The 12249-nt window shown below is 38.4% G+C and overlaps 2 protein-coding genes and 1 pseudogene across 5 annotated transcripts in view; 1 reads left to right on the top strand and 2 right to left on the bottom strand.

Moving 5' to 3' along the window:
* The window catches only part of LOC308650241 (MHC class I polypeptide-related sequence B-like), a 167606-nt gene extending 162824 nt beyond the window's left edge, over positions 1–4782 (top strand). For both annotated transcript variants that reach the window (XR_014022298.1, XR_014022299.1), the window contains one exon: positions 4671–4782. The gene's annotated coding sequence lies outside the window, so the exon portion shown is untranslated. The remainder of the gene's footprint in view (positions 1–4670) is intronic.
* Positions 1–12249, bottom strand: part of LOC308650243 (MHC class I polypeptide-related sequence B-like) — a 601646-nt gene that overhangs the window by 246182 nt on the left and 343215 nt on the right. The gene's annotated exons all lie outside the window — the stretch shown is intronic.
* LOC308650249 (trimeric intracellular cation channel type B-like) lies at positions 6870–7733 on the bottom strand (annotated as a pseudogene). The gene has a single exon. The product of its transcript is annotated as a trimeric intracellular cation channel type B-like (transcript).

Genomic DNA, 12249 nt, shown 5'->3' with positions numbered 1-12249 from the left:
AATTGACAAAACTAAAAGTTGGTTCTTTGAAAAAATAAATAAAATCGACAGACCCATAGCCATGCTAACGAAGAGCAGAAGAGAGAGAACTCAAATTACTAGCATACGGGATGAAAAAGGCAATATCACAACAGACACATCAGAAATACAGAAGATAATCAGAAATTATTTTGAATCCTTATACTCCAATAAAATAGAAGATAGTGAAGGCATAGATTAATTTCTTAAGTCATATGATCTGCCCAGATTGAGTCAGGAGGATATAGACAACCTAAACAGACCAATAACAATAGAGGAAATAGAAGAAACCATCAAAAGACTACCAACTAAGAAAAGCCCAGGACCGGATGGGTATACAGCAGAGTTTTACAAAACCTTTAAAGAGGAACTAACACCAATAATTTTCAAGCTATTTCAGGAAATAGAAAAAGAGGGAGAATTTCCAAATACATTCTACGAGGCCAACATCACCCTGATGCCTAAACCAGACAAAGACACTTCAAAGAAAGAAAACTACAGACCAATATCTCTAATGAACCTAGATGCAAAAATCCTCAATAAAATTCTGGCGAATTGGATTCAAAAACATATCAAAAAAATTATACACCATGATCAAGTAGGATTCATCCCTGGGATGCAAGGCTGGTTCAATATACGGAAATCAATAAATGTTATTCACCACATCAATAGACTTAAAAATAAGAACCATATGATCATCTCGATAGATGCAGAAAAAGCATTCGACAAAGTACAGCATCCCTTTATGTTCAAAACTCTAGAAAAATTAGGGATAACAGGATCATACCTCAACATTGTAAAAGCAATCTATGATAAGCCACAGGCCAGCATCATTCTGAATGGAGAAACATTGAAGGCATTCCCTCTAAGATCTGGTACAAGACAGGGATGCCCTCTCTCACCACTTCTGTTCAACATAGTCCTCGAAACACTGGCCAGAGCAATTAGACAGATGAAAGAAATTAAAGGCATAAAAATTGGAAAAGAAGAAGTTAAATTATCACTATTTGCAGATGACATGATTCTATACCTAGCAGACCCAAAAGGGTCTACAAAGAAACTATTAGAGCTAATAAATAAATTCAGCAAAGTGGCAGGATATAAAATCAACACGCATAAATCAAATGCATTCCTGTATATCAGCAACAAATCCTCTGAAACGGAAATGAGGACAACTACTACATTCACAATATCCCCCCCAAAAATAAAATAGTTGGGAATCAACCTAACAAAAGAGGTGAAAGACTTATACAATGAAAACTACAGAACCCTAAAGAGAGATATAGAAGAAGACCTCAGAAGATGGAAAAATATACCCTGTTCATGGATAGGCAGAACTAACATCATCAAAATGGCGATATTACCAAAAGTTCTCTATAAGTTCAATGCAATGCCAATCAAAATCCCAACAGCATTTCTTGTAGAAATAGATAAAACTATCATGAAATTCATATGGAATAATAAAAGATCCAGAATAGCAAAAACAATGCTAAGCAGGAAGTGTGAATCAGGCGGTATAGCGATACCAGACTTCAAACTATACTACAGAGCAATAGTAACAAAAACAACATGGTACTGGTACCAAACAGGCGGGTGGACCAATGGTGCAGAATAGAGGACACAGTAACCAATCCACAAAACTACAACTATCTTATATTTGATAAAGGGGCTAAAAGCATGCAATGGAGGAAGGATAGCATCTTCAACAAATGGTGCTGGGAAAACTGGAAATCCATTTGCATCAAAATGAAACTGAATCCCCTTTCTCTCGCCATGCACAAAAGTCAACTCAAAATGGATCTAGGAGCTTGATATTAAATCAGAGACACGGCGTCTGATAGAAGAAAAAGTTGGCTATGATCTACATACTGTGGGGTTGGGCTCCAAATTCCTCAATAGGACACCCATAGCACAAGAGTTAACAACTAGAATCAACAAATTGGACTTACTCAAACTAAAAAGTGTTTTCTCAGCAAAAGAAACAATAAGAGAGATAAACAGGGAGCCTACATCCTGGGAACAAATCTTTACTCCACACACTTCAGATAGAGCCCTAATATCCAGAGTATACAAAGAACTCAAAAAATTAGACAATAAGATAACAAATAACCCAATCAACAAATGGGCCAAGGACCTGAACAGACACTTCTCAGAGGAGGACATACAATCAATCAACAAGTACATGAAAAAATGCTCAACATCGCTAGCAGTCAGAGAAATGCAAATCAAAACCACCCTAAGATACCATCTCACTCCAGTAAGATTGGCAGCCATTAGGAAGTCCAACAACAACAAGTGCTGGCGAGGATGCGGGGAAAGGGGTACACTTGTTCATTGTTGGTGGGACTGCAAATTGGTGCAGCCAATTTGGAAAGCAGTATGGAGATTTCTTGGAAAGCTGGGAATGGAACCACCATTTGACCCAGCTATTCCCCTTCTCGGTCTATTCCCTAAAGACCTAATAAGAGCATGCTACAGGGACACTGCTACATTGATGTTCATAGCAGCACAATTCACGATAGCAAGATTGTGGAACCAACCTAGATGCCCTTCAATAGATCAATGGATAAAAAAATGTGGCATTTATACACAATGGAGTATTAGTCTGCATTAAAAAATGACAAAATCATAGAATTTGGAGGGAAATGGATGGCATTAGAGCAGATTATGCTAAGCGAAGCTAGCCAATCCTTAAAAAACAAATGCCAAATGACTTCTTTGATATAAGGGGAGTAACCAAGGACAGGGTAGGGACGAAGAGCTTGAGAAGAAGATTAACATTAAACACGGACGAGAGGTGGGAGGGAAAGGGAGTGAGAAGGGAAATCGCATGGAAATGGAAGGTGATCCTCAGGGTTATACAAAATTACATATAAGAGGAAAGGAGGGTAAGAGAAGAATAATACAAGTGGAAGAAATGATTTACAGTAGAGGGGGTAGAGAGAGAAAAGGGGAGGAGAGGGGAGGGGAGGGGAGGGGGGATAGTAGAGAATAGGATAGACAGCAGAATACATCAGACACTAGAATGGCAATATGTAAATCAATGGAAGCGTAACTGATGTGATACAGCAATCTGTATATGGGGTAAAAGTGGGAGTTCATAACCCACTTGAATCAAACTGTGAAATATGATATATTAAGAACTATGTAATGTTTTGAACGACTAACAATAAAAAAAAAAGAATCAACAAATGGGACTTACTCAAACTAAAAATTTTTTCTCAGCAAGAGAAACAATAAGAGAGGTAAATAGGGAGCCTACATCCTGGGAACAAATTTTTACCCCTCACACTTCAGATAGAGCCCTAATCTCCAGAGTATACAAAGAACTCAAAAAATTAAACAATAAGAAAACAAATAACCCAATCAACAAATGGGCCAAGGATCTGAACAGACACTTTTCAGAGAAAGATATACAAACAATCAACAAATACATAAAAAAATGCTCACCATCTCTAGCAATCAGAGAAATGCAAATTAAAACCACTTTAAGGTACCATGTCACCCCAATAAGAAAGGCAGCCATTATGAAGTCAAACAACAACAAGTGCTGGTGAGGATGTGGGGAAAAGGGTACACTTGTACATTGCTGGTGGGACTGCAAATTGGTGCGGCCAATTTGGAAAGCAGTATGGAGATTCCTTGGAAAGCTGGGAATGCAACCACCATTTAACCCAGCTATTCCCCTTCTCGGACTATTCCAAAAAGACCTAAAAAGAGCACACTACAGGGATACAGCATCATCAATGTTCATAGCAGCACAATTCACAATAGTTACACTGTGGAATCAACCTAAATGCCCTTCAATAAATGAATGGATAAAAAATATGTGGCATATATATATACAATGGAATATTACTCAGCACTAAAAAATAATAAAATCATGGCATTTGCAGGGCAATGGATGGCATTAGGGCAGAATATGCTAAGTGAAGTCAGTCAATCCCTAAAAAACAAATGCCTAATGTCTTCTTTGATATAAGGGGGGCAACTCAAAACAGAGCAGGGAGGAAGAGCATGAGAAGAAGATTACCATTAAATAGGGAGGAGAGGTGGGAGGGAATGGGAGAGAGAGGGGGAATTGCAGGGAAGATGGAAGGAGACCCTCATTGTTATAAAAAATACATATAAGAGGATGTGAGGCAAAGGGGAGAAAGAGAGAGAGAGAGAGAGAGAGAGAGAGAGAGAGAGAGAGAGAGAGAGAGAGAGATGAATTACGGTAGATGTGGTAGAGAGAAGGGAGGGGAGGGGTTGATATAAAAGCAGATTGAAGGTGCTTGTGGGTGTCTGGGGGTGGGAGAGCTGCATCTGGGTTTCCGAGTCTGGGGCTGCTTGGCAATTGGGGGAGTCTGCGGGCTGGGAGAATCAGACCCCATGGCTGGGATATCCGCAGTCCTGAGCAGGATGTGGAGTCCCACACACTTCAACTAGCATCCGCCTGGATTGTGGTGGGTGGATCTGAAAAGCTGAGGAGCCCTTCTACCCCCTCCCAGGGCCACCTTTGGGTTCTAGGATCAGATCACTTCCTAGGGCTCAGTTTCCTGCCAGGAGCAGAATTCCCTCCTCAGGGCCTGACTGATTAAAAACCCTAGATAGGAAGGAAAACAAAGATTAACTTCAAGGAAAATCCTCTTAATGTTCTGACCCTTCAGTGAGGATCCTAATCCGGACCCCACAGTGTGATCTCCAGGGAAGACTGAAGTGACTTTCACTGAACCTTCCCAGGAAGAGCAAAGACAGGGCCTCAGAGGGCACAGCACCCTGGTGAGGAGCCCTGCCTTGTGTCTCTTTTTATTTTGGCACACTCCTCTGTCATCTCCTGTCACCTCCACATCTGGATGTGTGCTGTACCTTGCTTCTCTCCCTCCTCCCTACTGAGCGTTGCTCTTCCTTTTGTTGTTCTTGGGACTCCCAGGGTCTGTCTCCTGCTTTGCTCCTTTGCAAGATATTCAAGGTCCTTCCTCCTTCCCTGTGAGTTCTTGCCTAGAGTAGCTGTATTCAATGCTGCTATTAAAAAAAAAAAACAAAACAAAACAAAACAAAACAAAACTCACCCCATCCTGCCCTTACCTGGTCCAAATTTTGCTGTTAAATTGTTTTTTTCCCCCCCAAGTGTTCTTTGTGGTCTCTCTCTCTCTCTCTCTCTCTCTCTCTCTCTCTCTCTCTCTCTCTCTCTCTCTCTCCCCTTCTGGTGTTGAATAACTTATTTTAATGAATTTATCTTTTAATATGAAGGTAAAAAAATCCCTACCATTTTAACTACAGTTAAACTTAAACTTCAAAACTGACCAATAATTAATAACAAGTTAATTTTGAAGTTTTCAACTATAAGGATATCAAATATAATACTGAACTCAGTTTAATGCTGTTACAATATCAAAAGTAAACTTCTTAGCATTCCAAGAGTATCAAATTGCTTCTCCTGTGCCACCCCAAAAAAGAAAAATTCATTTCTCCTAAGCAAATATAGTACCTGCTGATATTTACAGTCGTTAAAAACTAAAGACAAAGAACTTTCAACTTGAATATGATTTGAGTACTTGTAAGCCATCTAAAATTTCTACCTGATACAGGGAGTAGGTAGGTTAATAGTCTTGGCATAAGAAGTCATGTCACAGAGTTTGAATGTTGGAAGTGTACTTTTAAACTATCAGTTAAAGAAACTCTAGCATCATTTAGTACCTTTTCTTATTTGTTTTTTATTTTGCCAGTAAGAAACCAGATTTAATGTCACAATTCTTCAATCAATGAAATTTCTGTTGATCTGTTTCTTAGCTGATTACTATCAATTGTACACAGATAGTTCTCATCAGAGCTGAGCATTTTCACATGAAGCTAATCAGTTTTTATTTAAAATTAATAATACATGTACATGCAGATTAAAACTAAACATAACCATTTGTAATCTAAAATGGGATATTCAAACAAAAAACTAAGAAAGTAGCCACTAGAAAGGAGACATGGAAGAAAAAAAATGGAGATAATAATTTTTTTAATCATCAAGAAAACTGCTAGCAATGTATTCAGGACAATCAAAGTTAGAGAAAACATGTGAAACATGAAAAATTTCTCTCCAATTGAAATAAATGTGTTTTTAGTAGAGAGGAAGAGAGGAACAAAAAAACAAGCATGTTTTGTAAAAGTATTGAACATGGAATTAGTAATTTATCAAAAATCACAACTCTGATTTTCTTTTGAGGGGAATAAGAAAAACACTTTTTGAAAGAAGGACATGAAACAGACTTCAAATTGAAACTCAAACTAACAATATTGTGTTTTTACTGAAAAATGCTACTAGAGATACAATTAAGTTAAATTTCAGGTATTTTCCATTTAATGTGGGCAAATCTACAATGTTTACATAGCAAATATAAACTAGCAATTTATTTTCACTTATAATATAAAGTATTTTATGAAAAGTTTACAGTCTTCAGTGCTCAAAATTAAATAGGAATTTTAATTTTTTAATCAATTAATTTTCCATACCTAAGAATTATTATGGCAATGTAAAACAAAAGTTTAATTCTGCTGAACGAAAGCTCAAATAGATTCAGATTTTTAAATGTATGAAAATACCCAATCTTTAAAATTTTGATAATTTCTTTTATCAATGTAAAATATTCAAATAATCACAAGATTACTTTATATCAGAAAAAATTTACATGATATACTTATCACACTCAATAATTATAACCAAGAAAGTGGTAGTCACCCTAATATAGGATTTCTTTCTTTTTGTCACCTCCATTTCTTAAATATAATCATTATTTCACATCATCTGCATAGAAATATTTATCACAATCTGATAGGTAGAAAACAATTTTTTTTTGCCTTCTAGAGTTCAAGGAAATTTACTCAGTGTTCTTAGTATGTTTCCTTTTAAATTTATATGAACATCAGTCATAGGTTTTGAGACCAATCAGCTAGTGCCGTTAGAAGATGATTTTGTTCTACATTTCTTTTCATACAATGAAAACTGTTGCTGCCAAAGAGTAGCCAATTCAATATATCCTCAAAAGGACTGAGTCATAGAAGAAGTCTGTGTAACCATGATGGTTATCTTTTTGGCCACAAGAAAGACGGTATAAAGGAACATAAGATTATGCTTTGATGTGGTCAGATGCTGGGTGGGCTGAAATATGAAGGAACCCCAGCAAGGTTACCTTGGAAGGATAGGACATCTTCAGCCATTCATCATCTCTAGTTTCTAATCTCCTTTACCCAGCTCTTCAAAATTCATGATAATGATGCTCCCTGCACCTTGGGCCCATCCAATAGCTATCATGACTGGCCAGCCATTTTTGTAATAGCTATTAGCATGTGTGACTCCACCTTCTATTTTTCAAGTTCTGGTCATTTCCTTCATCCCCACTGCCAGAAGTTGAGCAGGTTAAGAATGAATAGCCCTAGGAAATTAGGTCCCATGGGCAAAAAAATATATAATATACCAGATTGAAGATGCCAGTAAAATATTAATGTGGTTTGCAAGAAACCTCAGTGGAGGCTCTTCAAGCAGTACACATGTTAAAATTTCTCCACCAAATCAGGGAGCATAGCAGTAGACCAGCTTGAAACAGGATTCTTCCATGCCCCTTCCACTCCTACCAGCTGATGCTTCAGTGCCATCACAGACACCAGATGTGGGTGATGTCAAAAAAGGGGAACATGGACGTGCAGGAGAAGGCCAGTGCCAGCTCCTCCCATGGAGAGTCCATGGCTGCAACCTACCCCTGAGGCCAAACAGATTGGCCCTGCCAACTGGCCTCTAGTTTTATTTTATTTTCCTTACCACATAGTTGTATAGGTTTATAGGACACAGTGTGATGTTTTGATACAAGTATTCATTTTATAATGGTGAAATCAGAGTAATTAACATATCTCTCAGGTCAAACATTTATCATTTCCTGTGACCAGATCATTTAAAATCCTCTTTTAGCTATTTTGCAACATACACTACATTATTATTCACTGTGGTCATCTTGATGTGCTATAGAATGGCACAGATGTAATTCCTCCTATCTAACTGAAACTTTGTAACCCTTGACCAGTGTCTTCCCTCTTCTCTCTACTCTCAACCTGTGCTAACCAGCACCCCTCCTGCCTGCCTCAATCTCCACATATAAGTCAGATCATTTGTGAGAGCATTGTCTCCTCTAGGTTTATCTATATTGTCACTCTGAATTGCCTAGTCTGTTCTAGAACTTGACATCTTCTTGCCACACCCTGTAGAGTAGTTGGGGTTACAGGTGTGCATTTGCATGCTTGGCTTCACTTTCAGGATTTTAAATATCGACATACAGATGACTCCCAAGGGTATCTCTACATAATTTTATACTTTAAAAACTTAAACCAATACAGGCACTTTCTTTTTATCTTTTTTTTTTTTTTGTATTGGGGATTGAATCCAGGGGCGCTCAACCACTGAGCCACATCCCCAGCCCTTTTATGTATTTTATTTAGAAACAGGGTCTCACTGAGTTGACTAGATCCTTGCTAAGTTGCTGAGACTGACTTTGAACTCATGATCCTCTTTGCTCAGCCTCCTGAGCCACTGGAATTATAGGCACTTGCCACCACTCCCAGCTGGTACTTTCATATATTATAGTTGAGACAGCCATCCCACTTCTAGGAATGTGTTAAACATATACTTGCACACCTTCAAAATGACTGTATGTAAAGTTATATGTTGTAGCATTATTTATAAAAGAAAAAAGAAGTTGGGGCTGGGAGTATATCTTTGTGGTAGAGTGTTTGTCTAGCAAGTGTGAGGCTTTGGGTTCATCCCAGCATTGAAAAAGCAAGATGGGGGAGAAATAGAGAAAGAAAAAGAAGTAATTCAAATGGGTTTAAAAACATTGTGTAGGGGCTGGAGATATAGCTCAGTTGGTAGAGTGCTTGCCTCTCATGTACAAGTCCCTGGGTTCAATCCCCAGTATATATATAAAAAATAAAATAAAATAAAAATAAACAAACAAACAAACAAAAAACAGGCAGTTCTTAATATTCCCTCCTGGGATGGTTTCCATGTTACCCTATTATTTATATTTGTTTACATATACATAAAGTGCCTTTGGAAGAGACAAGAATAAATTGGTATCAGTGGCTGCTTGTCAGGGATGAGACAAGGGTGAGAGAGACTTTCTTTTTGAATCTGTTGAATTTTGAACAAAGTGAAAACAAAATAAAAGATAATTCCAAGGAAGACAAAACCAAAAAAAACCCAAATTAAAATATTTAAAACTGGGGTGTAGTCAGTTGTTGAGCACTGGGATCAATTCCCAGCACCAAAAGCAAAACAAAACTTGGATTTTATTTCCACTTAAATTCTGAAGGAGAGCTTTACCATTTTGGCTGACAGGTATTTTCTTTCAGGATTTGGAGCACAGTTTGCTAGGCAAACTCTCTACAGCTGAGCTACAACTCAGGCCCCTGGACCTTTATTTATTTATATGTGGTGCTGAGAATCGAACCCAGTGCCTCATCCATGCTAGGCCAGCACTGATCCACTGAGCTACAACTCCAGCCCTGTCCAAGAGTTCTTGTATATTCTGGTCACCTTTCTATTGTGTAATATTGTCTCAATGTTTGAGGCCTGCCACCTTGTCTTCGAGCTCTGAGATCCTGTCTTCAGCGGGGTCTACTGTCTTAGACTTTTAACAGAAGATTTTATTGACTTAATTTGTCTCATTTCCAAGATTTCTGTTTGGTTCTTTTTTAATATCTCTATCTCCTGATTGAACTTCTCTTTCATACCCTTCACTGACTTCCTTAATTCATTCAGTGGTTTTCCTTTGTTGTCTTGAAATTCATTCATCATTTTTATAATCATTCATTTGAATTCTTTGTCTGATATTTCATCCACCTGAATATCTTTAGTGCTATTTTCTGGTGAATTATGAACTTTAGAAGGTGTTGTGTTAGCTTGGTTTTCTTGTTTATTTAATTCCTTAATTGGGTTTTATGCATGTGTTGGGATGGATTTCTCTTTCACTTTTATGTGTGGGCCTTTTTAGGCCACAACCTGTCTTGCCACAGTGTCCTAGAGTGCTCTAGCTTGAGAACCCCAGCAATGTGGCACCTACAGCCTTTGTGTTCATTCTCTCTCTTTTTGCTATGGGAGTGGATGCCCCATAACATCCCCCTAGTTATTCCCACATGGCAATTGGTGTTTAATTGGATTTTTTCCTCTTCTATTCTTTGTTCTAAATATTGCTAAAGTTAGTGTGATTCATTTGTGTGTGTACCAAGATGTGGTATCTCTTTGCTGTGTTTATTTCAGCAGCAGAGCATCTACCCTGTGAACTGTAGTGTCCCTGTAGATTTCAATTCTCTCACAGAAAAAGGGAAAACAAGTATCTCATCAACTTAAACATTAAAATCAATACCTGGTGCCTCCTATGACATCTACAACTGTAATTACCAAAAAAACCTGAGAACACTGCAATTGACAACAGCAGAAATATAAATAGGTCTGGCATTAAATCAACAACAAGAGTCTACCATGCCATCCACAGTACTAATTAAAGCAACAAGGTGAATGGTGTGAGCAGGAGTTGTATAAATAAGGTATTATAAGAGATGGTGAAAATGCTGTTCAGTATGAGAGAAGAACATATAACAGGATAGTAAAGAAAAGTTTAGAATGCTCAAAATGTGAACAGAGGGAATATAGAAGAGATGTAGCAAGTGATGGTTATAAAGAAGGATGAGAAAAATAAATTAGAAAATAGTAAAAGGACAGAGAAAGAGAACAAGGGAATTTGGCTGTTAGAGAAGAGGGGGAGAAAAAGAGAAACAAGAGACATAAACAAATGAAATAAATCAAAACTAAAATAAAAAAAAACCCTAACCCTCAAAAGTCAAGGGAAAATAAGTAGTGTTAAAAATGGTAAAACTGAGAATAAAGGAAACAAATATATATGTGGAAATATATTCACAAAATTATCAGAACAGCAAGATCACCCCCCAAAAGATAGATCTTAATGAAAACTGAAAGAATTTTCTCCACTGAGGTGGTCAAAACAGTTGATGAGTATGGAAGGTCACTGCCTTTGTGACCAATGACCAAGTGTCATTCTTTTCATTTCTTCTGAGGCTATATGAAGAGACAGAGACCAAGCTCTGGGTGTAGTTAACCCCTTCCTCTTTTTCAATTGCTCTCAAAGTTGCCAGCAGGAGTGGTCTGCAACTGAAGCTGGTTGAAATAGCTCTCAGCTTCTTACCAGTGAAAGGGGTGATGGAATGGGAAGGACTGTTGCTTGGAATTTTCTCTCACAGACCAGATTGATACACTCCCAGAGTTTAGCCTGCTACAGAGTTCCATTTGGGGAGATCTGGTGTCCATGGCTTGGGTCTGTTCAGGAACTTGGTTGGATGGCATCTGCTCTGGAGAGATTAGATCAACACACTCTATGGCCAGGAAGATGTGGATTTCTCCTGGGAGTCTGGATCTCTGGAGCCTCCCAAGACCTCTACTAGTAGGGCAGGAGAGCCAACCCTACACACACTCAGCTGCCCACAAACATGGCCTTTCCAGGGTTAGTCCCTGAGTGTGCTCATGCCCACCTGTTCAGGTTCCCAACCCTCTTCAGCTGGTCACATGATCCACCAGACTCAATGGGACAGTGAGTTGCACATCTCTCTGTATTTATGACTTGAATTCCACTGGGTACAGTATTCTCTATGCCTATTTCACTCATTGTTCTAGGTACAACCCAGGCCACACTGTGGGTACCCATCTGGACAGTATAGAGATATTTGTTAAGATCTCCTGGGCTCTGGCAGCAGCAAGCTGTAGCATGGCCTCCTCAAAGTGCTTCCCACTTCAACAGTCTGCTTGCCAGTTGAGAAACAGAGATCTCTCTTCAAACACCTGTTCACTGGGCAACTTCTGTGTCAACTAAATACATACTGCTTTTCTGATCTCCAGTGTTTCTGTGCCAAATGTTTTTCTCTGTGTTTTTTCTTCCTGCTGTGGTGAACCAGTGCCACCAACACAAGCAGTTTGGTTCTAATGTATTTGTACATTGTGTTGCACAAAATTTTCTGAGTCTCTAAGAGCCTGACTGATATTGAATTTGAGTGAATTTCCTCTTTCACCCACTTCACTGAGACGCAGTACTCTTACTTCTTGAATCCTGATCCACAGAGCAGCTGGAAATGCAGATATCCTCTAATGCACCATCTTGAATCTCTCCTCCTTGGTAACTTTTAAATATGGTTACTTGTTTT

Source organism: Spermophilus citellus (genome assembly GCF_964194105.1).
Source record: "Spermophilus citellus genome assembly, chromosome: 5".
NCBI lineage: Eukaryota > Metazoa > Chordata > Mammalia > Rodentia > Sciuridae > Spermophilus > Spermophilus citellus.
The sequence above is the reverse complement of the archived record's forward strand: the minus strand, read 5'-3'. Positions and strand labels throughout refer to the sequence as shown.